Source organism: Alosa sapidissima, chromosome 15 (assembly GCF_018492685.1).
Source record: "Alosa sapidissima isolate fAloSap1 chromosome 15, fAloSap1.pri, whole genome shotgun sequence".
Lineage (NCBI taxonomy): Eukaryota > Metazoa > Chordata > Actinopteri > Clupeiformes > Clupeidae > Alosa > Alosa sapidissima.
The window spans coordinates 1,361,776-1,386,884 of record NC_055971.1 but is presented as its reverse complement, the minus strand read 5'-3'; the positions used below and the strand labels follow the sequence as shown (position 1 = coordinate 1,386,884).

Genomic DNA, 25,109 nt, shown 5'->3' with positions numbered 1-25,109 from the left:
TGGCCCAATTTAACACTAAATATTACCTTTAATTTATTTCAGGGGTTTTCAGTGGCACTCCATCAAAGTATTTCTGGTGGTCACTGTCCATGCTTTTAATAATGTAGTTTTAATGTGGGAATCACTCATTTTTATACAGTGGTGGTCCTCAGGTTACTTCAAATCAGAATGATGGTCCCTGGATCACAATCAGTTGAAAATCTCTGATTTATGTATGTTCTTGACTATTGTAATGCTCCTCTGGTGAACTGGCCAACTAGCAACCATGATCTCAAAATAAACTAGACAACCAAGCACATCCAAACAGATAAAATGGATAGTTACTCCTTAATTATGATTGGCATATATATGTGGTAACCGTATTAGAAAAACAATAAGCCACTCGAGTCCGTAGGTTATAGAACAACAAACTATGAAAGATTATTCTGACAACAGTAACACTATGCATATGTGCTCATTTAATAAGGAACATGCATTTTCAAGTACACAACAGAATCCTCCTCAAAAACTTTAGAAAGACATTTCTTTGACAGGAGCAGTGGTATTAAACATTTCAGTGAGACACTCCATAAACAATGGTAGTACAGACTGTACCTCACCATCCATCCCACATACTTTCCTGACAGGACATCATAAGCCCTTAGTAAGTCAGTAGTCAGACTACTCACAAAGCTACAGTATGAACTAACATAACCCCAATGTAACACTGACTCATCACGTTCTTAAGTGCTAAAGCAGTGCTGGAGAATGTATGTCTGTTCATCTGCTTGTATTGATCTCATCACCCTCAGAGCTTTATGGTCAGTATCTGATTTAAAATGGTTTGCTGATGTACAGTTGTTTTGGATCTGTGGTTTTACTCAATAATGGTAATAATTGTGTATTTTAGCAGCAGACAAAGCAGCTGTCTCTTCAGCTTTCCCTCGTGCATTTGAGTATGGCTGGGTGTTATTATATAACTGTCTCTTCCCATCTAGTCCTGTTTTAACTGAACATAATGACCTTGGGGTGGGTGGGGAGGCCAGATATATTCTGTATGACTAGCAAGCACAAGTTAATTAGTCAGATATTAAATCACTAAAACAATGTACGTTGTCTCTAAAATTGTTGGATGTTTTTGTTTTCTTTTCTTGAAACTAGGGTAGCCTATCAGATATCTGGCCCAGTCATAAATATCATACATTTTCATAACTTCCACAGTGAGCAAGCAAACCCACAGGAAGGACATCTAAATATAAACACAATGCATTATAGGGCTTTAAAAGTAGTTTAAGGAAGGAAAGTCAATGTTCTCCTTGTTGTTATGATGGGGATGGCTACGGAAAACAGAATTCTGTACACTCACAAGCCCTTGTTTTATCTTTTTGTTTTATCAGTTATCCCCCCCATCACTTTCTTTTAGTGAAAAAGAGTTAAATATGTTACATTCTACATGTTATGTTAAATATTCCTTCTAAAGCAAGACAACAGTATGTTGACTATGTTTTGACTGTAACATAAGAGAAGTTAATTCCTGCATCACTGCATTGCCCAGAGGAAGTAGACAGCAAACTAATAAACATAATTTGTGAATTGTACCAAAACCCTGCCTGCACCAGCATATCACATTCAAAAAGAGATCAGCAAAGGGAAGCCTTGGTAGCATTTTCTTGGCCTATTCAGATTAACTTCATCTGGGATTGGCCATTTCTAGAGGAGCTTGAAAGATTCATTTTCTGTATGAAACTGAGTTTATTGAAAAGGGCTCGAAATTATATTAATTTAATTTGCAATTGTCATTTTTCTTCATAAGGGGCATTGTTCGCCTACGAGGAAGCTATTTCGGAACGCAAGGTTGTTCTCTTAGACAATTTGTAAAATAATGCAACCAGAACAACACACCATTCTACTATTGAGGGCTAAATTAAATGAAATATGGCTCGTTTTCCATTTGAACACATTGTCATCAATATTAACAAGATTAAAATTACCCATTTTTCGAATTTGGATGTATAGTTTCAAAATCGGATATCAAATGAACGACAAAGTACACAGACCCAACTACATGAAAACATCACTGTTGAAAACTTGTTTTCCACCCGGCACAAAGTATATTTTTGTATTTTGCACGTTTAATTTTTAAACAATGCGCTAGGAGGTATGGCAACTAACAACCTAGGGAGTGGTCTGGCGCATTGTCTAAAAATCGCTATCTTTCACTACCTAAAATGCATTACGCCACTGACCAAGAGAAACCTGGTCAGAAGTCCATGGCGAGTTGTTCATATGTTATTTTAAGAGCGCATTATCAACAGTGATATGGGCGGGTGCACAACGCACCATCCTTCTATCATCCATGAACGCGCACCAGTGCACATCCATGCAATACATTACAAACTAGATGTACCGCATAGCGGTACAAAATATGACTGCCGCTCAGTCCTGTACATCCGTTCCGCGAAAATAAATCACACTTCAATTTGTCTCCATATTTTACTCCATCCCCCACTCTTGAAACTTTTGTGTATGCTTGTTTGGCATGCCTGAGTGTGTGTGTGCGGCTGCACAGAAAGTAGCCTACTGGTGCTGAAAAGGTGAATAGATTGTAGAATAGCCAAAGAAGATGTAGCATTGTTATAAAACCTTTAAAATCTCTAAACAATCACAAGTAGGGCAGTTCATCACAGTTCATCCATTGCAACTGGATTGATGAAAGGTCACTTACACCTGTAGGCTACATTGTATTTGGGAAAAGCAAAAGGTATCAGCATAATGTTATTTATTTATTTATTTATTTATTTATTATGTATTTATGAACAAAAACATCTCTGTCAGTTCCATGCCGTTTTCAACAGCTATCAAAAACAAAGGTCATTTTTGGATGGGTGGATTTTTTGTGAATGTTTCTTCTTCTACATAAGATTTTAGTCATCTTTAGTTAATGTAATACTTTATTGTCAATGCACAAATTAAGTAACAGTAGTCTGAAACGTTATTGTTAATGCACAAATTAAGTAACAGTAGCCTAGTCTGAAACGAAATGCTGTTTTACATCTAACCAGTGGTGCAAATAACTGACATGTCCAAATGGGCCTTGATGAAATGCGTCGCTAGACTGTTCATACACATTTTAACGGGCCAAAGTTGAAGAGCTTTTGTCCGTTATTGTTCGTGCAAATATAGGCTGATTCATGTTCCCTTGCATTGTTTAACTGAGGTCCATGGCTAGTCTGGCTTTCATCAGACCAAGCTCAATCTTTTAAGAAATCAAAAAATAAATAACGGGCAGATCAGGCTGGGTTCACCCAGCCTAGTCCATAGGCACCCGATATTGTTTAATTTTCCGATTGAGATATACACGCTCTGGCTATTCTAAATGCAAAAATGCATCAGGGAGTTATGACAAAACGGTAACTAACAAACTAGATCCTAATAGAAAGCTGTTAGCTTCCCTAAGCTACAGGTAGGATTATAAGGTAGGCCTATTTACAACATAAATTGTCAATAGGCTATGCTGGCGACACAAATAAAATCTCCTTTGGAAACCAATGGCTTACGCCTTACAGTATCAAGCGGACTTAAACTGTCATATCGTGGCGAAAAGTTGTAATAACATTCACGCAGCTCCATGAGTCAAGGAAAGCGCGAATGAAGTAGCCACTTCTAAATGGGACCCACTACACAGTAGCTTAAGGTGTTTTGCTAAAGCAGCCATAATGAAATGAAGGTGTCATTGTTTGGATACTTCACACACACGTGCTTTTTAATTTCACAGACTACAACTACCAAGCTGTAATCAAAGCACATCGATTCCCCTCTCACACCCTGCACGCACTTAAAACAAAATAAACAGGCGTCTCAGTCTCACGCATGTATAGGCAAAACTGTATCAGACCGGTGTAACGTTGGTAAATCTTCCATGAATTTTTGTAGCACGTGCAATAAACGACAGTCGAAAGATACAAACAGTGCTGCTATACATTTGCTTGGTATAACTGCATTTATAGTTTTCTACAAATGCAATCAATCAAATGCCTCCATCACTCAACAAACGCTAACGGTAACATTACCTAGGTCCTTATTGATATTACAAGATTAACGTACCTGCAGTAAAAACCAAGCATGTCCGATAAACATCCTCAGATTTATTTCAGCTTCAAGAAGAAATGGGAATTACACTTCATGTGAACATCGTCCTATCCTTATTAGATGTTCGCTGCGGTAAATTACAGTCCTTGTAGGAAGCGTCCATTGTTTTTTCCAACCCACTTTTAACTTCCAACAAAATTACGTCTCACTGCAACGATGCGCCATCTAGTGGACAAACGACTACTTCTCGCCAATATTACATTACATTACATTTGGCTGACGCTTTTTAACCAAAGCGACTAACAACATGGTAAACAGTAAGTTTTAGAACAATTCTCACAATTTTAGGACAGTTTAAAAAAACATTAGAGTACAGTAAGAATAAGTGCGTCGGTGAGTGCTGTTTTTAACAGTTACTTGTCAGTTTAAAACGGCTGGTGAGTGCTAGGATCAGTAAGACTTGTTGTAAGTGTTGCTATGAGAGTAGATGTTCTCTAAAGAGCTGGGTCTTCAGGAGTTTTTTGAAAGTGGAAAAGGATGTCCCTGCCCTTGTAGGAACTGGCAGTGTGTTCCACCAACGAGGAACAACAGATGAGAAAAGTTTGGATTGGCTTGAGCGTACCGGTGGTAGAGCTAGACGTCGTTCGCCAGAGGAGCGCAGCGGTCTGGAGGTAGTGTAAGTCTGTATGAGGGCATTCAAGTAGGTGGGAGCAGAACCGGAGACTACTTTGTAGGCAAGCGTTAGAGACTTGAATTTGATGCGGGCCACCATAGGTAGCCAGTGTAGCTGGATGAGCAGCGGGGTAACATGTGCCCTTTTGGGTTGGTTGTAGACCAGGCGCGCCGCCGCGTTCTGGATCATCTGAAGTGGTTTCACTGCGCAGGCTGGGAGACCTGTCAGGAGGGCATTGCAGTAGTCGAGTCGTGAGATGACTATTGCCTGAACCAGAAGTTGGGTAGCATCTTGAGTCAAGTAAGTCCTGATTTTCCGTATGTTGTAGAGTGCAAAACGGCATGACCGGACCTTTTCAATACTGAAAAGACAGCCATGATGATGATGATGAATATTTATTTTGGCTTTCTTTTAATCCTACTGAATTTGTAATTATGTATCGGCCGTTCTAATACCGATAGTATGTGGGTGCCTGTGTGTGTGGGTGGTCCCCGGGGATGAAATTAAATTTTTCCGTAAAAGTCTAGTGGGGCTACATACCCACCAAATTTCATGTACCCCGGTGGTTCGGTGTCCCGGGTATCAATGACCAAAAATTCAGGGAGTAGATGACGGGAAAAAATCTTGAATTGTGTGCATGTGTGCATGTACAAATTTATGTTTATGTGTGTGGGTGTGTCAGTCCCGGCGGCATGGGGGGGCTTTGGGGGGCCAGGCCCGTCCTGGAAGTCATCTGTGCCCGCCCTGGACGAGCTTGGCTGGCCCAATCCCATAGATTTATTTTGAACATTTATTAAATGTAGGCCTAGCCTATACGTTTGTCAGTCTAGCAAGTAGCAAATAAAACTTGTAAAATCTGTATTATTCCGTAGCTAATCAATCAGGAACATTAGGTAAGCCCATCACCATGGAGACGTGGCGCAGTCTACTTCACTTCTGCACTAATCCCTGTCATCCGATGACAAATATAGCTTATCGGCTCGCAGGTAGGCTATATCTCATATCGTAGTTAGTAGAAGTATGCCTAGTAGTTTCTGTGTTTGTTTGATAGCTTTAACCTTTAGGCTACAGTTTTTTTCTTCTGACCTAGTCGGAGAACAGGGAGCTTACTCCCTTACTCCCCTCCCTCCCGTAACTTCGGGGCTAACTCCCTAACACTCTATCTGAAAGTGGTTAGCAAATGAACGAGGATTTTGGTTTTATCTGCGGATTTATTTTTGCATTTTTTTTTTTATATGACTAGCTCCAGTCTCAACTGCACCATTTTACAACAATTGGATCTACATTTTCATATTGGAATGTTTTGTCAAGTGTAAGCTTAAACTACCGTGATCAATTTAAGTTCCAGTGCCCCCCCTGGAAAGGTGTAATGCCCGTCCGTGAATTTGTGTCTGCCGCCGGGTCTGGGGTGTGTGTGTGTGTGTGTATGTGCGTGCTTGTGTGTTTGCCTGCGTATGTGTGTTTGTGCATGTGCATGCATGCGTACATATGTCTACTGTGTGAGTATGTGTCATACGTATGATTACTGTAAATGTATGTGTGTGCGTGTGTATCTGTTTATGCACATGTGTGCACATGGAATGGGTTAACATGACCCCTGGAGGCAAACATACGGAAAAAATTGGTCATCCTAGGCCCTACAGTTCTCAAGATATTCACAGAGAACTGTGTCTGCCCTACCCTCCTTTCGGGGGGTCCAGTCCAGCGGGGGGGGGGGGGGCTACAGATCAAAACGAAGAATGACGGTTCCATGCTATCCATGTGGGGGTACATGCCCACCAAGTTTTGTGTACCCCGGTCTTTCAGTGTCCCGGGAATCCTTGTTGGTGGACGTCACTAAATGTACACATAAATTATTTTATTGTAAGGCCCCCCATGAACGAAAGTACACAAAACTTGGCATGCATTCGGAGGGTGTCATAATGATCCTACACTTTTCATTTCGTGCAGTTTTGACCTTGTCAGCCAGAGATATTGTGATGAAAACACCTAATTTTTTGCTTTTTAATTTTTAACTAGGTGGCGCTATACATGAAATAAGTGGTAATGGGATGGGTTGACATGCCCCCTTAAGACCAACATACATAAAAAAGGTGGACCTCCTAGGCCCTACGGTTCTCGAGATATTCACAGAAAACTGTCTCCGGCCACCTACAGGCCAGTTGGTGTATAGTAACATAAATTCATTTATTGTGTGGCCCCCCATGAACGGAATTCCACAAAACTTGGCGTGCATACAGAGGGTGTCATAATGATCCTACACTTCCAATTTCGTGCAGTTTTGACTATGTTAGGTCACAGATACCTTCAATTACAACACCTCATTTTTACTTTTTTGTGTTTAACTAGGTGGCGCTATACATGAAATGAGTGGTTATGGAATGGGTTGACATGGCCCCTTGAGATCAACATACAAAAAAAAAATGGTCCTCCTAAACCCTACGGTTTTCGAGATATTCACAGAAAACTGTGTCTGCCCTACCCTCCTTTCGGGGGGTCCAGTCCAGCGGGGGGGCTACAGATCAAAACGAAAAATGATGGTTCCATGCTATCCATGTGGGGTTACATGCCCACCAAGTTTCGTGTACCCCGGTCTTTCAGTGTCCCGGGAATCATTGACGGAAATTTGGGCATGCGAAAAAGAAGAAGAAAAAAAAAAAAAATCTGACTAAATTAAGCGGTCATAATTACCCAATTACAATGGGAAACATAATTAGAAATATAGCCGCAAGCGGCAATGGCGGGCTCGAGCACCTGCGGTCTGCAACCCGTGACATTTCGGAATCCAACAAAGCACTGACGTGGTGTGTTTGTGAAATGTACATATTTGATGTGTGTGCTATTCGTTTTTGCATATTTTTTTCTTGCACATCTACTTGCTTGGCCAAGTGGAGGCGCAATGCAAGGCAGGCCCATTGGGTGTCATCACAATCATAATAACCTGAGAAATTTCAGACCATTCATTTTAAGCAAAGCAAACTCCTGATACTTCTTGGTTGGCCAGATGGTGGCGCTATGTTAGGCATGGAAATTACACATGTGAATATCATCACAATAATGATATTCAATATTTTGAAAAGTTTCAGATCAATAAGTTAAGGTATTGCCCATTTCTGGCACATTTCCTGCTTGGCCAGGTGGTGGCGCCAGCAAAGCAGGTTGATTGTGTGTAGACATTATCATAATCATAATATTCATTAACCTAAGAAGTTTCAGGGTGTTCATTCAGATTACTTTCTGCTATGTTAAATGTGACAGAGCGCCGTGCGTCTGTCACTGGCAAAGACTGCTTTCACGCTGCAACGTGAACAATGGCTTTACAAACATTTGCACAAAGACTGCGCTATTAAATCATGTTGTGATGTTGATTTGTTTGTTAAGATATTGTGGATGGTACAGACCTGAGGCGTGTCAAGATGGGGGTTAAGTTAACACTGGGAATTTGTTTGAGTTAAGCATACAGGGAATCAAAGCTGCGATATGCGCTATAGAGTTTGAAGCGAATCTGTTTATCGGTAATGTACAGTGGGCATTACTTTGAAATGGCCACTTCAGTCGCGCATTACGTGACGTGAAGCTGCGTGAAACTTTAGTACCACTTTCAGCCACTGTTTGCGTCGCTCTGCCACTGTATGTCGCTCTGTCAGTAGCCTGCCTGCCGCCCCTTCTGAAAAAGCAGGAGGCTACCTTTAAACATAATTGTTGCTGAGAGGAATCCCAGCCTACGAATTCAATAACAAAATAAATCATGCATACCTAAAAATGACCTCGATTTAGGCTACTTGGGTATGGCATAAGGATTGGCTACACAGTGGTTAACGAAAATCGGAATATGCTTTTGATAGCCTACCAGTGCCGCTCCACAAAACGAAAAAATATCTTAATTTGCTGTCTACGTTATTGTCAGTGTTGGGGGTAACGCGTTACAAAGTACAATTCAAATTTCAGTAATTCGTTACAGTTACTTAATAACTGTAACGTCCATCCCTGCGTTACTCTTGATATCTGTAATATATTGACTTATTGTTTCCATAGGCATGCAGTGATTGCTTATTGAAAATATAGATTAGCCTAGACACATTATTTCATTGTAGAGATATGCGCAGGATAGAAAACGCATTCTCTCCTGGCACCGCTCTCCCTCAAACAGGTTGGCTTCAGCCCGCACCTCCCCTACGCGAATCAAAACAGTATCTTCAAGAAATGTTCATGCAGACTACAACTGGCGCGGTGTAGCCTACACAACTTTGTTCAAAATTGATGCATTCAAGTTAACTTTGCAAAGTTAGTGTTATAGCCTACTTATCACAACGTTGTCAATCGCAAACGCTAATTTATTCTAACGTCTCTCTACGGAACTACCTGCTTAATTTGCGGAGGACGAAGAGAAAGAACCTTTTTGATAATTGAGCCAGTAGAGAAATAACTGTTCAGAACTAATCTGTAGCCTAGGGTAGGCTTCTGCAGAAAACAATGTTGTTGCCGATTTAATACTATCTAGCGACGTTTTTAACAGGCTACGCAATAGAGGCTTAGACAACCACTTTTTGGTTTCGTAAATGAATTCGCCCTACTTCTTTGACTGCTTGACAGATTATTTTTATTTTTCTGTACAATAAACAAATACATCTGTTTTATGCCGCAGAATTATGCACTTGGCCAGCCTATAGAACAGGCACATTTTGGAGAGAATAGAGAATGTACGCACGCAAGAATCTGTAGGCTATTTGTGGCGGGTTACCAGCAAACAATGTTTAATGCATTAACTCAAGACCTCAAACGTTTTCTAAACAATAAAAACAGAAAAGATGCAGCAGGCAGCAAATTAATGTAGAAGAGTAATTTCCAGTGGAAGAACAAAATGCTGAATGAAGCCCAAAGCTATGAAGGCATATCTGGCAAGTTGTTATTTTATGAAGACGTAAATGGTTGCGCTATGTATAGGCCTAGTCAAGTTTGCAAGAAGGAGCATGCCACACTATCCAGGCACGCGCTCACACAGCTGTGGTAGCGGGGGCAGGAGGATTACTGTTAGCGCAGGCCTTATATAAAATTCTTCAACAGAAGCCTTATGAAATAAAGGCCTGCCTCGAATGCAGGATTGCCCAAAATAAAGGCCTGTGGTTTGCGCAGCCTACAGTAAGTAGGCTAAATAACAGACCCGCCACAATATGCGGTATGATGATTTTTTACGAGCAAGATGTTTTTGGTGCCCTACGCGCACTGCATGTTCTTAAATAACAATTAAATATCATCAGTAATATTCGACCATCTTACCACTAGGAGTACTCCTAAATCACAATAAAAGATTTTAGCTAGAAGTTTTTTTTAGAAGTTATTCACAAAGCCTTTCTGACTTATTAAGGAAAAATGACAACTCCTAAACTAAGAGTGAGTCTTCATTGCTATGGATGACGTCATTACTCATACACGAGCTTGACTGAAGTGACCACCTTGATTGGCTGATGATTGTAACACGGGAATGATTCCAAACACCTCCCTTACGATGATGAGTGACAGGTGACAGGTCTGAGAATGCGTGCGCTACACAAGGACGGAATATGATGAATAACTGAATAAAAAGGCCTAGCCTAAATGAATCAAGAGTAAGGCAAAACAAATAGTCAAGTAGCCTAATGAAACATACGGATTGATGCAGTATCTTTGTAATATTATTAAATTAATCTGTCACTATGCCTATGCCTACGTTTGCAAAGAGGAGAACATTTTAATTTCATTCACAATAACGTTACATTTAATTTACATGTTGACAATGAGTAGCCTAGTTTTAGTTGTTGTTGGTGGCGTTATTGCATGTTAGTTATGCCTACAATGCAAAATTTCTTCCTCGCGATTGGAAGCTCCTGTAGCCGCATAGGATTTCAAAACATCGCGACGTGAAATGCCACAAAAAGCGGTTTGTAAATAGGTCTTAAGAAATAGTGAGTTAGGAGTCCTCTCGATTTCTTTTAAGCTGTCCCAGAGGTGGAAAGGTGGGATTTGTTGGGGGCAGGGCCGGATTAACAATTCATAGACCCCTGGGCACAAATGTCTGATGCCGCCCCCCCCCCCCCCGCCCCCCAGGGTCCCTCAAGAAATGTCTAAAAGTTGGTCACGCAATTCCTAGGCCTACCCAAAATGGACAGGATGTGGACAGGAAGGAAATGAAAGACTGTGTTGACAAGATCAACGAATTACTGCGTACAACACACAATCCCAATCCCTAATTCATTTGTTTGCGCAACAGCCCGTTCTGTCTTCACTCCAGCGAGAGTGAAATACCGGTAGGCTAAATGTTTAGGCTGTGACATCAACATAGGCTATTTGCTACGATATTTACCTCTGTTTCAACTAGTCGTCACTTATGCCCATTCAACTTTTAACTTAGGCTATAGCCTACAACAGTCTAATTTTGCGTTTTTTTGGATTACACTAGCCAGTCTCTATGTTGTTTTCATGGACAGCAAGACCCGCTTCATTCATTGTTTTAAATAACGTTATCTGTTGCTTACACACGCCATCTCCAGTGGTTCACTTTTACTTACGCAGCAGACGCGCAGATTGGATGAGTGCTGACACCACTACTCCCTAATTGCATGTCTCTTTATTTGAGAACACTAAATAAAGAAATATTTTCTAATCAGGAAAATGTTTAGTTTATTCTTCTTTCGGTCCGCGGTTCCATAGGCTACTATTCAATTGCCGCACATTATCTGCGGACTAGCAATCTCCTCGTCGAGGAGGCCCTATAAGCCTGCAGATCATAGACAGAGAAAGAATGCTCTGGTAACAGAGCACAGTTGCCTGTCTAGTGTAACCATGTAGCCTGATGAGCCAGACCCACATTAAAATGTAGGGTCTGGACACTCACCGTTCGCAGTGCTCAGTCCGAGGGGCGGGATAATCAGTTGTCTTTCAAATTCCCTCTGCACGCAATAGGACAGCGGCAGCGCTATGAGTCCCATGCGTTTCCCACCAGCGGAGCTAGTTGGCTAGTTCAAACGTTTGCCAACTTAATAAAAGCTTAACTCGTGTCACACTGTTCGCCAGCAGCAACATCCATCTTATTTGTTTTCAAGTAGCAGGGAATTCAAGCCAAACCGTTGCAACTCTGCCATCAATCATTATGTTAAGCCCACCTAACGACTCTATACACGATTTCATTGGCCTGATTAAGTTTCGATTTCTGGAGCTCACAAGCCAACGTAGAGTTGCTAGACTAGCCCTGGCAGCAAATGTAATTCGCTGCCGCTAGGGGCGCGTCTAGATTTCTAGGCTAGTAACCATGGGTATGTCTACAAAAAAAATCTTAGTGCACTTCGGGGGTTGCCGCACCCCCACTTCCAACGTCACTGGCTGCCTAATAGGTGAAGAGAACAAGAAATGGAGTTAACTGTAAATCATGTTAACTGTAACTGAAGCCTTTCGTGACACATAGAAAATACTTTTTAATGAACCTGACGTGTTCTTCAAAAATGTAATTTTTGAGTCATTAAAACTTAATACAAAGTGGTTTTGAGCCATTTTAAATCGCTGAGCTGCAGCGTCGCGCATTCATAGACTTTGCGCTCCTCCTCAGTCTACTGACAGCCAGGGCATATACAGTGGGCAGTGCTTCGACTTGGCCAGCTTCACTCGCAGTCCGCGCGTGGGATCACGCGGTATCACGCGACTTTATTTTTAATTTTTCCAGTGAGACGCTGCAACAACCCAAACAACCGGTAGATGGCTCAAGCGAGCAGGGTGTCTCGTAAAAAAAAGAAATGGAGCCTGGAAAACCCTACACAGACTTCACTACAGACTTTAGCAGACTGGTTTAGAAATAATGTAATAGCCAGAAATATAACTGTCCTGCCCTAATAAAGAAATATTTGGTTAACTGCGAGTGAATCCCGTTTGCAGCCGTAGAGACGCAGGACAAATTAAACATTCTGGTTTTCTCCGAGTGCAACGATGATAGACAGACATCATTTGGACAAAATATAGAGCATATTAACCTCCGTTGCTCAGCCAAATGCCTTCCTGTTACGTCCTGTTATCACGGAGTTACAGGCGATAAATGATTTTTGATGGTCACAAGTTTACTTCATTAGGGACTGTTCCGGGGCTACCGGAGGAGTTTTGGGAGCATTAGTCCAAAAAGACGTGACCCTCCCTCGCCAGCAATACATTTTTCTATGACCCTCCAAAGTGATTATGAAAAAATCACTGTCAACTTTTTCCGGGTTTATCACGTAGGCTACTGTATTTTAACGTTTTCACATATTTGGCCATAAGCCGTTTATCATAGGCTATCACGAAACCAAACTACAAAGGCGAACACTTTAACAGGGGGAATTAATTGGGCATGAATCATGCTGAACGCTATTTCGCTACCTTAGAATAATAAGGTTCTATCTGCGTGTTGAGTAGGTACAACCGGGACGATTGAAACGGGGACAAATGAAACATTCCGGTTTTCTCCGAGTGCAACGATGATAGACAGTCATCATTTGGACAAAACATGGAGCATATTAACCTCCGTTGCTCAGCCAAATGCCTTCCTGTTACGTCCTGGTATCATGGAGTTACAAGCGATAAACGATTGTTGATGGTCACAAGTTTACTTCATTAGCGGTTTATTTTTTTTGGATTATTAAAGAGTGTTTTTCATTTAAAGGTTTGACTTCGTGCTTATTCAGTAGAGCATTTAGTGCTCTCCCCAATCCCAGACGTTCACATTGCATGTTTGTTTGTAATGGATGCAACCGCGAGATAGGCTATGCGTTTGACAATGAGTTGTTAACAGAACCAAGACATATAGCCCAGCAGCAATCTAGGGACTGTTCGTTATTTATTGAAGGGGCCACCGGAGGAATTTTGAGTGCTTCAGTTAGAAGTTGCATGAACCTCTCTTGCCTGCTAGAAATTGTTCAATGACCCTCCGACAGAATTGTTAAAAAAGACATGACCATCCCCTGCCAATTGTCGCTGTCTTCCGCCCGCGCCACAGCCACACACTTTGTGATAACTAAATCAATCTTTCCCGTGAGCTTGCATGCTACCAGCCCTTCCTTTTCAAATGTGTTGCGCCTGTTTGCACAATTTCACAAATAATCATATGTGATTAATAATATGACAAATAATCCCTGTGCACGGGGACCGAAACAATGCATGCCAACTTTTTCCATGTTTATCACGTATTTTAACTTTCCCCCGCTGTCTTGCCGTTTTAATGTTTTCCCGTAGAATATCCCATATTTTAATACTCTCATAAGCCCTGCCATCGGGCCTGTCTCTGTGTTGCCCTGTTGCTACCCCTTGCCCTTCCAACGAAACAGATGTCTTCAAATCATTGTTTTCCTTGCTTGAAGGCGAACTTAGAGTGATGTTAACCTATTTAAGTTTAACGGCGTGATTGTCGTGAGCGCACGATTGGCGCTTGCATGTTCGGCCTTATGTCTACGTGCGCACCTGAGGCTACTCAGCTGCAAGAGAAATAATTTACCCTGTTTGTATGTTCACTGCAAGTTGGCCTACCATAACTTACCAACTCTGCACTGTAGACCCTAACTGGCTATTTATATTTTTCTGTGAAATAAGCAAATGTATTTGTTCAACTGAAGCAGAATTATGCATAGGCTACTTGGAACATAATACATTTGACAAAGGACAGATGTATGTTGCTAGTGACAAAATATGAACTTTCAGTGTTTTACGATGTCTTTGTCGTGGGGAAGTGTTTTTCCCCATGCATTTATTCTAGGTTACTGTCAGTGACTGCCGTGAGAGAAGCGGGTTCTGTGTTTCGTTCATGTCAGTGACTGACGCGAGAGAAGCGGGGTCTGTGTTGTGTTGCGTTGCGTTAATTTATTTTCATTGGGCATACCGTGCCGTGCCGTCCACAGCTCTTCAGTTCTGACAAAGCCAAAATTACTCCTTTTGAAACAATGAGTGCAGGAAGCGCGTTTGTATGGTTATATTGCTTGGCGGGGGGGATCCCAAGCAGCTTTCAGCCATAAGGCTACTTTGAGAACATCAATTCACCCCACACTAATATTCAAAATGTTGAAAACTATTTCGGCATAGCCTATAAAGCAGTTTAATTAAATGGAATGTTAGTTGTAAACAAACAAGCTACTTGGTGAGGCTTGGCCTCACAGATGCGCTTGTGCCTTAGATGGCAGGAAAAATCTTCACGATAGGCCTATTAACTAACCACCCGATTCACGTTGGCTGGGGGGAAGGGGGGCCATCAGACATTTGTGCCCAGTTAATCCGGCCCTGCCCCCAAAAAAATCACACCTTCCCACCTCTGACAGCTTAAAAGAAGTCAAGAGGACTCCTTACTCACAGACCTATATCACAAACCTGCGGCATTTTGCCGTGTTTTGAAATCCTATGCAGCTACAGGAGCTTCCAATCGCGAGGAAGCAATTTTGCATTGTAGGCATAACTAACATGCAATAACGCCGCCAACAACAACCAAAACTAGGCTAATCATTGTCAACATGTAAATTAAATGTAACATTATTGTGAATCAAATTAAAATGTTCTCTTTTGCAAACGTAGGCATAGTAACAGAATAATTTAATAATGTTACAAAGATACTAAATCAATCCGTATGTTTCATTAGGCTACTAGTGTCATGAGCTCTCTCTCTGCCTGGTAACACACGCTGATTGAAGTCTGACCTCCACCTGTTCCTGCTCTGCTCTGCCTCACCCTCGTTACCTACCAGCTGCACTGCATTCACCACTCATCATGCCCTGTATATAAAGCCTTGCTTTTCAGTCCACACTTGTCAGATCACCTGCAACCAGCATCAGTTACCTGCCTGTTTTGGAAAACGCCTCTGACTCTTTGCCTGTGATCCCGGACCCGCTCGACTACTTCTGTGTTCTCCAGCCCCGGTAATCTTGACCTGCCTTCCGTCCCTCTTCTACGAATACCGCCTAGTCCTTGACTGTACTGCTGCTTCGTTTCAATTGCTGTTGTGTGTGTGTTTCCCCCAGTACACACCTCGCTGTTCGGCTACTGGGGGAACACACACACGCAGACTCTTGGAACTCCTGTACCCCCCCCGGAACCCCTGAAATCCCCTTAACCCCCAACCCTTAAATAAACTTTTGAACGTGACGCTTTTGTGGTCCTCGTCCTGTTTGGTGTCTGACAACTAGGCTATTTGTTTTGCCTTGATTAATTTAGGTTAGGCCTTTTTATTCAGGGGCCGTATTCACAAAGAATTTTAAGGCTAAAAGTAGCTCCTAACTGGCGAATTTAGGAGCAACTCCTAAAAATAATGGGTGTGTCACTCCTAACTTTAGGACTCCTAATTTTTTCACAAAAAGTAATTCACGAAGCATTTTAGACCTAAAAGTAGCACCTAAGTCTGGGACCGCTTAAGTCGAGAGGACTCCTAACTCACTAAGACCTATTCATAAACAGCTTTTTTGTGGCATTTTACGTTGTGATGTTTTGAAATGCGTAGCCTATGCGCAACAGGAGCTTCCAATCGCGAGGGAACAATTTTGCATTCATAAAAGGGATGCAATAACGCCACCAACAACAACACAAACTACTCATTGTTAACATGTAAATGAAATGTAACGTTTCATTGTGAATCAAATTAAAATGTTCTCCTCTTTGCAAACGTAGCCTAGGGATATGGTGACAGATTCATTTAATAATGTTGCAAAGGTAGGCTACTGCATCAATCCATAGGCCTATGTTTCATTAGGCTACTAGGCTATTTGTTTTGCCTTACTCTTTATTCATTTAGGCTAGGCCTTTTTATTCAGTTATTAATCATCTTCCGTCCTTCGCACTACTTGTGTAGCGCACGCATTCTCCGACCTGTTACCCGTCAGTCATCATCGGAAGAGAGGTGTTTGGAATTCCCGCGTTACAATCGTCAGCCAATCAAGGTGGTTCAGTCAAGCTCGTGCATGAGTAATGACGTCATCCATAGCCACGAAGACTCACTCCTAGTTTAGGAGTTGTCTGAAAGGCTTTGTGAATAACTTTTAAGAGAAAACTCCAAGCTAAAATCTTTAAGTGTGATTTAGGAGTAGCCTACTCCTAGTAGTAAGATAAAAGCCTTTGTGAATAGCCTACGGCCCCAGTTATTCATCATCTTCCGTCCTTGTGTAGCGCACACATTCTGAGACCTGTCACCTGTCACTCATCATCGTAAGGGAGGTGTTTGGAATCATGCCCGCGTTACAATCATCAGCCAATCAGCTTGTTATTTACTGTAGGCTGTGCAAACCACATGCCTTTATTTTGGGCAAGCCTGCATTCATTCATTCATTCAACCTTTATTTATTCTCGGAGGGTCATTGAGGGAAGCCCTCATTTTCAATGAAGCCGAGATTACAGAAGCGTAGTCTATTAAAAATATAAGTTTTCGTTGTCCCAAACGGAGAGCCATACTTTATTGTTTTTAACGATCTCTATGCTACTCACAAAAATGTAGGCATGGGGACATGATGAAGTAGGCTATCCAACTGTCGTGTGTTAAATTATTGTGATTACGAGCCAGTGGTTTTCAAACATTATGCATGACTCGGACATCTAAATGCAACAGGCTCATATCGTCCTCGCATTCGCAAAATGAGGACCAGTGTTTTGTCCAATTGCAAATAGCTATTCGTTTTAACTATTTTTTTATGATGTGCTTTTTGTATAGGCTACTATCTTAATCTTGGAATATGGGGAGGGAAGTGGCGCGTCTGCAGTCAGCCAAATATGAATGTAATTCTGCGGCATAAAGCAGATGTATTTGTTTATTGTACAGAAAAATAAAAATAAATAAAAATCAATTGACTACATTGCAGTCAAGAAGTAGGGCAAATTAATTTACGAAACCAAAACGTGGGTCATAGTTGTCTAAGCCTCTATTGCGTAGCCTGTTAAAAACGTCGCCAGATAGTATTAAATCGGCAACAACATTGTTTTCTGCAGAAGCCTACCCAAGGCTACAGATTAATTCTGAACAGTTATTTCTCTACTGGCTCAATTATCACACCACTGTTTTGATTTGCGTAGTTGCTTTAACCCCAACACTGACAATAATGTAGAGAGCAAATTTCAATTTTCGTTACCACCGTGTAGTCAAGCCTTAAGCCATACCGAAGTAGCCTAAATCGAGGTAATGTTTAATTATGCATGATTTATTTTGTTAATGAATTTGTAAGCTGGGATTACTCTCGGCAACAATTATGTTTAATGGTAGATCCTGCTTCAGAAGGGACGGTAGGCAGAGCGATGTACAGTGGCAGAGCGACGCACAGTGGCTGAAAGTGGTACTAAAGCTTCACGCAGCTTCCGGCCGCGTAATGCGCGAATGAAGTGGTCATTTGAAAGCGATGCCCACTGTACATTTCTTCTACGGCTGCAAACGGGATTCACTCGCAGTTTACCAAATATTTCTTTATTAGGGCAGGGCAGGCCTATTTCTAGCTATTCTTTCTAAACCAGTCTGCTAAAGTCTGTAGTGAAGTCTGTGTAGGGTTTTCCAGGCTCCATTTCTTTTTACGAGACACCCAGCTCACAAGAGCCATCTGCTGGTTGTTTGGGTGGTTGCAGCGTCACTGGAGAAATAAAAATTAAAGTCGCGTGATCTGCAGTGAGGTCACGTGTGAATCTCTATTGAAGCTGGCCAATTTGAAGTAATGTCCACTGTAAGCGTTCTCTAAAAGCACGCATTATAACATCAATGCTTACTAGCTGGGAAATGGAAATGCTTTGTCCGAATGTATGATTGTGTGTTATGTACTTGTCTGTTCTCTGTGCTTCAGTTGTTTTCCGGGTACAGGGGAGCAAACTGGAGTATTGGGCAAGGGACACTTTTCTGCGCAGCTTTCGCGCCCAGACGTGGGAGCGCTTATTGGCGCAGGTGTGTTTAGAGTGGTAATAATATTTGTTGCTTAGTGAGATTTCTTTGTCTTTGTTTCTTTGTTTGGCATTGTATGGAAATAACATGAACGATTGTTAGTAATGTGTAGTAATGTGGTGAATTTTAATTAATTGATTTGTTGCTATGCATGGTTTAGTCCAGTGTTTTAAATGGTGTCTGCATAGCGCAGTCAGGAGTTAAGATTCCTCCTCGGTTGTGAGAGGTCCTGCTGAAAGACCTCTGAAGTAGGCATAGAACCTAGTGGGCAGTGTCCCGGTGTTTGTTTTTCTTTTGTATCAGTGTTTTGTTTTGTTTGTTTGTCATCAGTGTCTTAACCTGCCGGTAGCCTAAAAATAACAATAAAAGAAAAAACCCTCTTTTGGATACAATCTGCTGCATTTGTCCATCATTCAGTCCTGACCAATCCACCTGCTTGGGCACACTCCGTTACAGTTACATTTTACTGTGACAGCATTCAGTAAGTATAGTATAAGTATGTTTTTTGATCCCGTGAGGGAAATTTGGTCTCTGCATTTTAACCCAATCGGTGAATTAGTGAAACACAAACAGCACACAGTGAACACACAGTGAGGTGAAGCACACACTAATCCCGGCTGCCTGCTTCAACGGCGGCGCTCGGGGAGCAGTGAGGGGTTAGGTGCCTTGCTCAAGGGCACTTCAGCCGTGGCCCACTGGTCGGGGCTCGAACCGGCAATCCTCCGGTTACAAGTCCAGAGTGCTAACCAGTGGGCCGCGACTGCCCACAAGTGGCGCTACACTACAATTACATAGGCTACAAAGATGCAGCTGAAACAAACATTTTGTGATCTATCGTGCAACGGTTGAGAAGTGATACTAAAAAGTTGTTTTCATGTTACCGGATGTGGGGTGGTGGGGAAGGGGGGGGGCATCATCCCCCTTCATTCAGGCTATTTCATGCTTCTGCGTCGACTCCACGCAATGACAATGCCGTTGCCTTGACTGCTGTGCTGAAATATTAATCTTATTTGTTTGGCCTTTTCCTACTTTGATTTTGTAAAATACACAGTAGCATAATACATAAATATCATTGGTATTATATTTCTACTAATGTCTGTATGTGTGTCTGTCTCTCTCTCTCTGTGTGTGTCTCTCTCTTTCTCTGTTTGAGTATGTGTGTGTCTGTCTGTGTGTGTGTGTCTGTCTCTCTCTCTCTTTGTGTGTGTTTGTGTGTGTGTCTGTGTATGTGTGTCTGTCTGTGTGTGTGTGTATCTATCTCTGTGTGTGTGTGTGTTTGCATCTCTGTGTGTGTGTGCTTGAGTTTGTGTGTGTGTGTGACTCTCTGTGTATGTGTGTGTGTGTGTGTGTGTGTGTGTGTGTGTGTATTCCAGTGTAGATGTGTGAAGTCAGGACACTAGTAAGTTCAATGAATCTGACATCAATATCCAAAATAAATGGGGGGGGGGGGGGGGGGGGTCCTTCAATTGCTAGTTGGTGGCGCTATACCACACACATAAATTAGGTGTGTGAATATCATCAAATTAATAATATCCAATATTTTTGAGAGTTTCCAACCAATTAACCAATATGTTGTCAATGTCTTGCTGTTTGGTCTAGTAGTGGCACTAGACCAAGTTGGCAGTTTGGGGATGTGGATATCAGATTTATATTAATCACTTAACTGTCATTACCAATTTGCAAATAGAGCCCGAGCACCGACGGCCGAGCAAAGCCCTATTGTTTTTGTAAGGATTATTATTATTAGGGCCCGAGCACCGAAGGGCGCAAGGCCCTATTGTTTTTGTAAGGATTATTATTATTTTTATTTTCTCACTTTTTAACCTTTGTTTTAAGATGTTCCCATGGGTGAAAAGTCTTAGAATTTGGCACACACATCCGGTATGTGAAATACAGGGTTGTGCACAATCGAATTGCAATTCTGCTTCCTGTTTGCTACCTCAATTGAAATGCAAGTGAAATTCAAGAATTGAATTGGAATTTAAGAGCCAGTTTCAATTCAATTGTGGTATTTTGCACAAGCCTGGTGAAACAATGCTTTGGGACAAAGGCTTGGCCTCAGGTGTGGCCCAGGGACTTGCTAGCGCCAGATTAGATTAGGTAGCACCACCAGCTGGCCAAAGTAATATTCAGTCATTCGAACATTATTAGGATAAGTGTTGCTTTTTCCAGTCTATGTTTTCGATGGTAACCGATTGTCAGTCAATAGTGAAAATAACTAACTGTGTAGAACGGTTTTGTCGTTGACTGACACCACGGTGAAGTTAGTTTCACTTTGCCAATGAGCAGCAGAAGCAGATTCCTTCAAATGCGCCACTGACTGGCAATTGTGTAACAGCCTACTATTTGCATGGAATCCTAACATTACCTGATCAGTCAATATTGCCATGTCCATGTCCCATGTACCATGTCCAGGGGGAGGGTGCAAGTCATGAGTGGTATTTACGACAGTTGTGTAAAATACATATAGTCCACAACTGTAGAGGGAGCCCAGTAGCACAAAAAAAAACTGCCTTGGATTGCTTATAAAGGTTCCATTGTGTAGTGCTCATAGCTAATAGTTAAGGAATGTGCTGCTACTTGAGAACAGCTGCTGAATTTCAAGTATGCATTGTTTCTTTGTGTTAAGTGTTTTCAACAGTCATCTAAAAATGTGACATACATACAGAATACTGGAGAGGGTAAACTGCATACAAAGCCCTCTGCATTCTCCACTTAAACTTCACAGTGGAAACCATGACATTTCTTCCACACCATTTTAACCATGGAGCAGCCCTAAAAAGTGGCTTTGGTAAACCAGTTAAGATCGATTGAGGTCAGGTCAACTTTTTTTCCCAGTCATGGCCATTTGTTCTAAACTCACTTAGCGTTAATAAGTAGATTTAATTTCAACCATTTTTGGAAACATACTTTAGAAATGTAAAAAGTATAAGTTGGATATAACAATAGAAATATGCACATAGACTATATGAAATATACAGTGTTTTGATAAATCTGCATGTAATCCTGCAGCAGCATAGTATTTTATAAACAGGATTGCTGATAAATGGTGGTAGTGGTTAAGAAACTTTGCTTCCAAGCATAAGCCATAGGTTTTATTCCTGCATTAGTAATGCACTATAGGTAAAATTAAGACTGGTCTAAAATAGCTTGGTGAAACCGGCCCCATGTCTTCCCTAGCAAAAATCTCTGTGCTTGCATTATCTGTTATTATAACTGATATTTTACATGCTATGGTGCTAGGTACTAGTCCCCATCAATATTTTGAGATGACAAAATTGTCCCCACACAACTCCTTTGTGCTATTTTGACTGATTCCGACGGACAGGACGGCAGTAAAAGAAACACCGTGTGTGTGTGTGTGTGGGGGGGGGGGTTACTTTGTGGTGGCACTGGCAGACCAAGTGAGCAGGTGTGTAGGGTAGGCTAAGTTATCAGGTCTGTCTACCAATACAGAACCCAAAAAAGGCCAGTGTAAGGGTACGTTCAGACTTAGCGTCTTTTTCTGACAAAAGAAGTTATGCAGACCGTTTTTTCAAAAAAAATTAATAATAATCTGCCAGCATTCTTGTTCCAAAAAGCAGCCGGAAGCGTTTTTTGCGATAGGCAAAGTAATTAACGTTACGTGTGGATAGAAAATATCGCGGAAGAAAAAATTGGGCTTGGCTATTGCTTTTGGTATGTTATGGTAAAGTTGTGAAGTCATGTCAAACAATTCCCTATAGCCTCAGACACTAAAACGAGTCTCTCAACCAGGGTTCTGTCACCTTCTCCATTTTTTTACTTGGTTGTCATGGGAAACCACAGGTCTCGGTAATCTGCTTGTGATAGGTCATCTGTAAAAAAGACAGCATGACGTATGGCGTTTTTCCACTAGAAGTTGAACATTTCTCAACTTCTGAGCTGCAGAAAAAGACGGTTGCAGTCGCGTTTTAAAAGAAGCCGACAACTTTTTTGAAAACACGGTCTACTCCATAGGGTTATAATGTAAAACGGACGCCGGCAGCTGAGAAAAAGACGCTTAGTCTGAACGTACCCTAAAACATTTTAATATTCCCTTTGTCCTTCAGCACGTACATGTTTGCCCCTTTTTGTGCTTAGTAGATCAGCTATGCCACCAAAGAAAAAAAAGGGACATACAAAGCTTTTTCATTATGCATAGTCTAAGTAGGCAAAATAACTAGCCATATAAACTGGCAACTACAACTGGTAGCTTAATACTTGCTTGAAGACCACTTTCTCCAAAACCTTTGACAAGAAAGGAAGAAGGGAGACAGATCTGTACACTGCATGAAAAGTGGGATTTTCATCAGTAAGCGACACTGTAGATTGTCGCAGAAGTTCAGGTTTACAACTGTATACAGCAATTTGCAGGCAACACCGAAAACTGCCGTGAATTGTCAGAAATTGCTGTGGGCCTTGCTTGGCAGTCGTCCCCCCATGATAGCCTGGCCTTGGCCTGCCTACGTACTTCCGGTCAATTTCTTCTCCCTACAGTACTCCGTCTGGAATAGGTTGATTCGCGCTCGTTTACTTCGGCAGTTGGGCAGCCGACCAACCAGCAAACAGAGGGCGTTCCTGAGAGCGATTACATACCCAGGCATGGCGTTTCAATTACTACGTCCCCGCCCCTGAAGCAGATCGCTTGGAATACATCAACGTAGGGAGCGAAAAGGGCTTATACTTATAATCTTTGAGCAAATGTGAATAATAGTTTAGCCTGTTAACAGGAGTGTCACGAACGAAGTCACAGTGGAGTAGGATGTTATATTGTCAGCTAAACTTTAGTCATAGATTTTGTCACTTGAAATAGACTACGAACGTACCCGAGTCAAACTGTAGTTTAGTAGGCTACACGGTCGCGTCAAAATCGCTAAGAAGGCTCGACATAACTTGAAACTTTGATCGAAGCATCATCAGTGTCTCTACATATGAACTCGAGCATTAAGAACATTGTTCGTGCACACATAGTTTACTAAAAAAGAAAGATTTTGGACAACTCACCTCTCTTTTAGTAAACTCTGTGTACACCAACAATGTTCTCAATGCTCGAGTTCATGTGTAGAGACACTGATGATACTTCGATCAAAGTTTCATGTTGTGTCGAGCCTTCATAGTGTTTGAAAAATAGTGATTTTGACGCGATTGTATCAAAAAAGTAGTAGCCCTGTAGGAATCCCATTAAAAAGGTAATTTCACCCAAAAACGACGCATATAAGCTTAAAAGTGGCGCTTTGGACGTACTTATGCATTTATATGTGCATGTATAAGTTTGACTTGGGTACATTCACAAAACACTATATGATGCATTTTGGCGAGAGTTACGCAGATGAAACGTGTGATTGTTTGCTGATAAGATGCACCCGTGCTTGTTATGGGTGTGCTGCAGTGAAACTTCTCTGTATGACGAAATGCCGGTTGTTAGTGATTGGTTCAAAGCGGTTCAAAGGAACTCCAATGATTTTAAACCTCAAACTGTGCCCTCCCACCCGGAAATAAACGTACGCCTATGGATCTAGGCCAGACTCTCTGCAAAGTCAGAGAGTCTGGTTTCCAGGCTACCCCCATGACCCCCCTCCTCCTAATTCTAGGGGAGCTATACAAATGCAAATCAGGGTAGCAGGGGGAGTTTTACCCCAGGTGACATTTTTCTAAAAGGTATTAACTTCATTTTAAGAAAAGTTCTAGTATAAATAGATCAGGCTCAGTATAGCCTAATTATATACTGTTATATTTTAGCTTGAATTGATTTATTTAATGAAAGCATGCTATATTAATTACTGTGTCATTAGCAATGGCCAATGTTATGTAAAAAAGATACACAAAACTATTCATTTCAACAATTAGGTTTTGTCACAAAGGTAAAAGTTGCTTTCCATGCAAACATCACAGTCTCCTAGAGCTCAACCACTGTTATGGTGCCATGACTGTGACCTTTTCTTTGTTCTTTCTTAAATGCACAGTGGATGTGTTAACCACACAACTCCCAGCAATGCACTCAACAGTCAGAAATGATGCTGGGTATGACATGACTGTTCCCTGCAAGCTGCAATAATGTAACCCGACTTAAAACAGTCGATACTCAAGTTTAGATTTGGATTTTCCCTTCACACCAACACAATGAGAATTTCAGAAGCAAATATATAAATGATTGTCTAGCACTATTTTCATTCAACAAAAATATGCAGTTCAATAAATATGTATAAAAATATACATTTTCCCGGTAGTAGGCTATTTACAATCCAAAACATTCTCAGTCCATATGCCACAGCAGAGAGAACGTCTTCAATAAACTAAGTCCAACCGTTACGCCCCCACGCCAGCAGGGGAGACAATTCCTCTAGTGAGCAGTGGAAGACCCGCCCGTCGATTCCACCAGTAGAACGAACAGCTGATAGGGTAAACAAGCAGGCTTACCCAGCACTGGCGGCAAATTCAAACAGAAAGGCTAGCCTAGAGTTTGGTTAGGCTATTTCACGTTACTTGGATGTA

At 41.6% G+C, this 25,109-nt stretch overlaps 1 protein-coding gene and 2 long non-coding RNA genes across 10 annotated transcripts in view; 1 reads left to right on the top strand and 2 right to left on the bottom strand.

Annotated features, from left to right (window-relative positions):
* exoc3l2b (exocyst complex component 3-like 2b) overlaps window positions 1-25,109 on the bottom strand; it is a 163,646-nt gene that overhangs the window by 54,195 nt on the left and 84,342 nt on the right. The gene's annotated exons all lie outside the window — the stretch shown is intronic.
* Window positions 5-19,532, bottom strand: LOC121683945. The gene is made up of 3 exons (XR_006022966.1): window positions 19,439-19,532; window positions 5,088-5,092; window positions 5-15 (listed from the first exon to the last, which is right to left on the bottom strand). It is a non-coding gene; the product is annotated as an uncharacterized LOC121683945 (long non-coding RNA).
* Window positions 10,357-25,109, top strand: LOC121683946. Its single transcript, XR_006022967.1, has 3 exons — window positions 10,357-10,369; window positions 19,771-19,775; window positions 25,029-25,109. It is a non-coding gene; the product is annotated as an uncharacterized LOC121683946 (long non-coding RNA).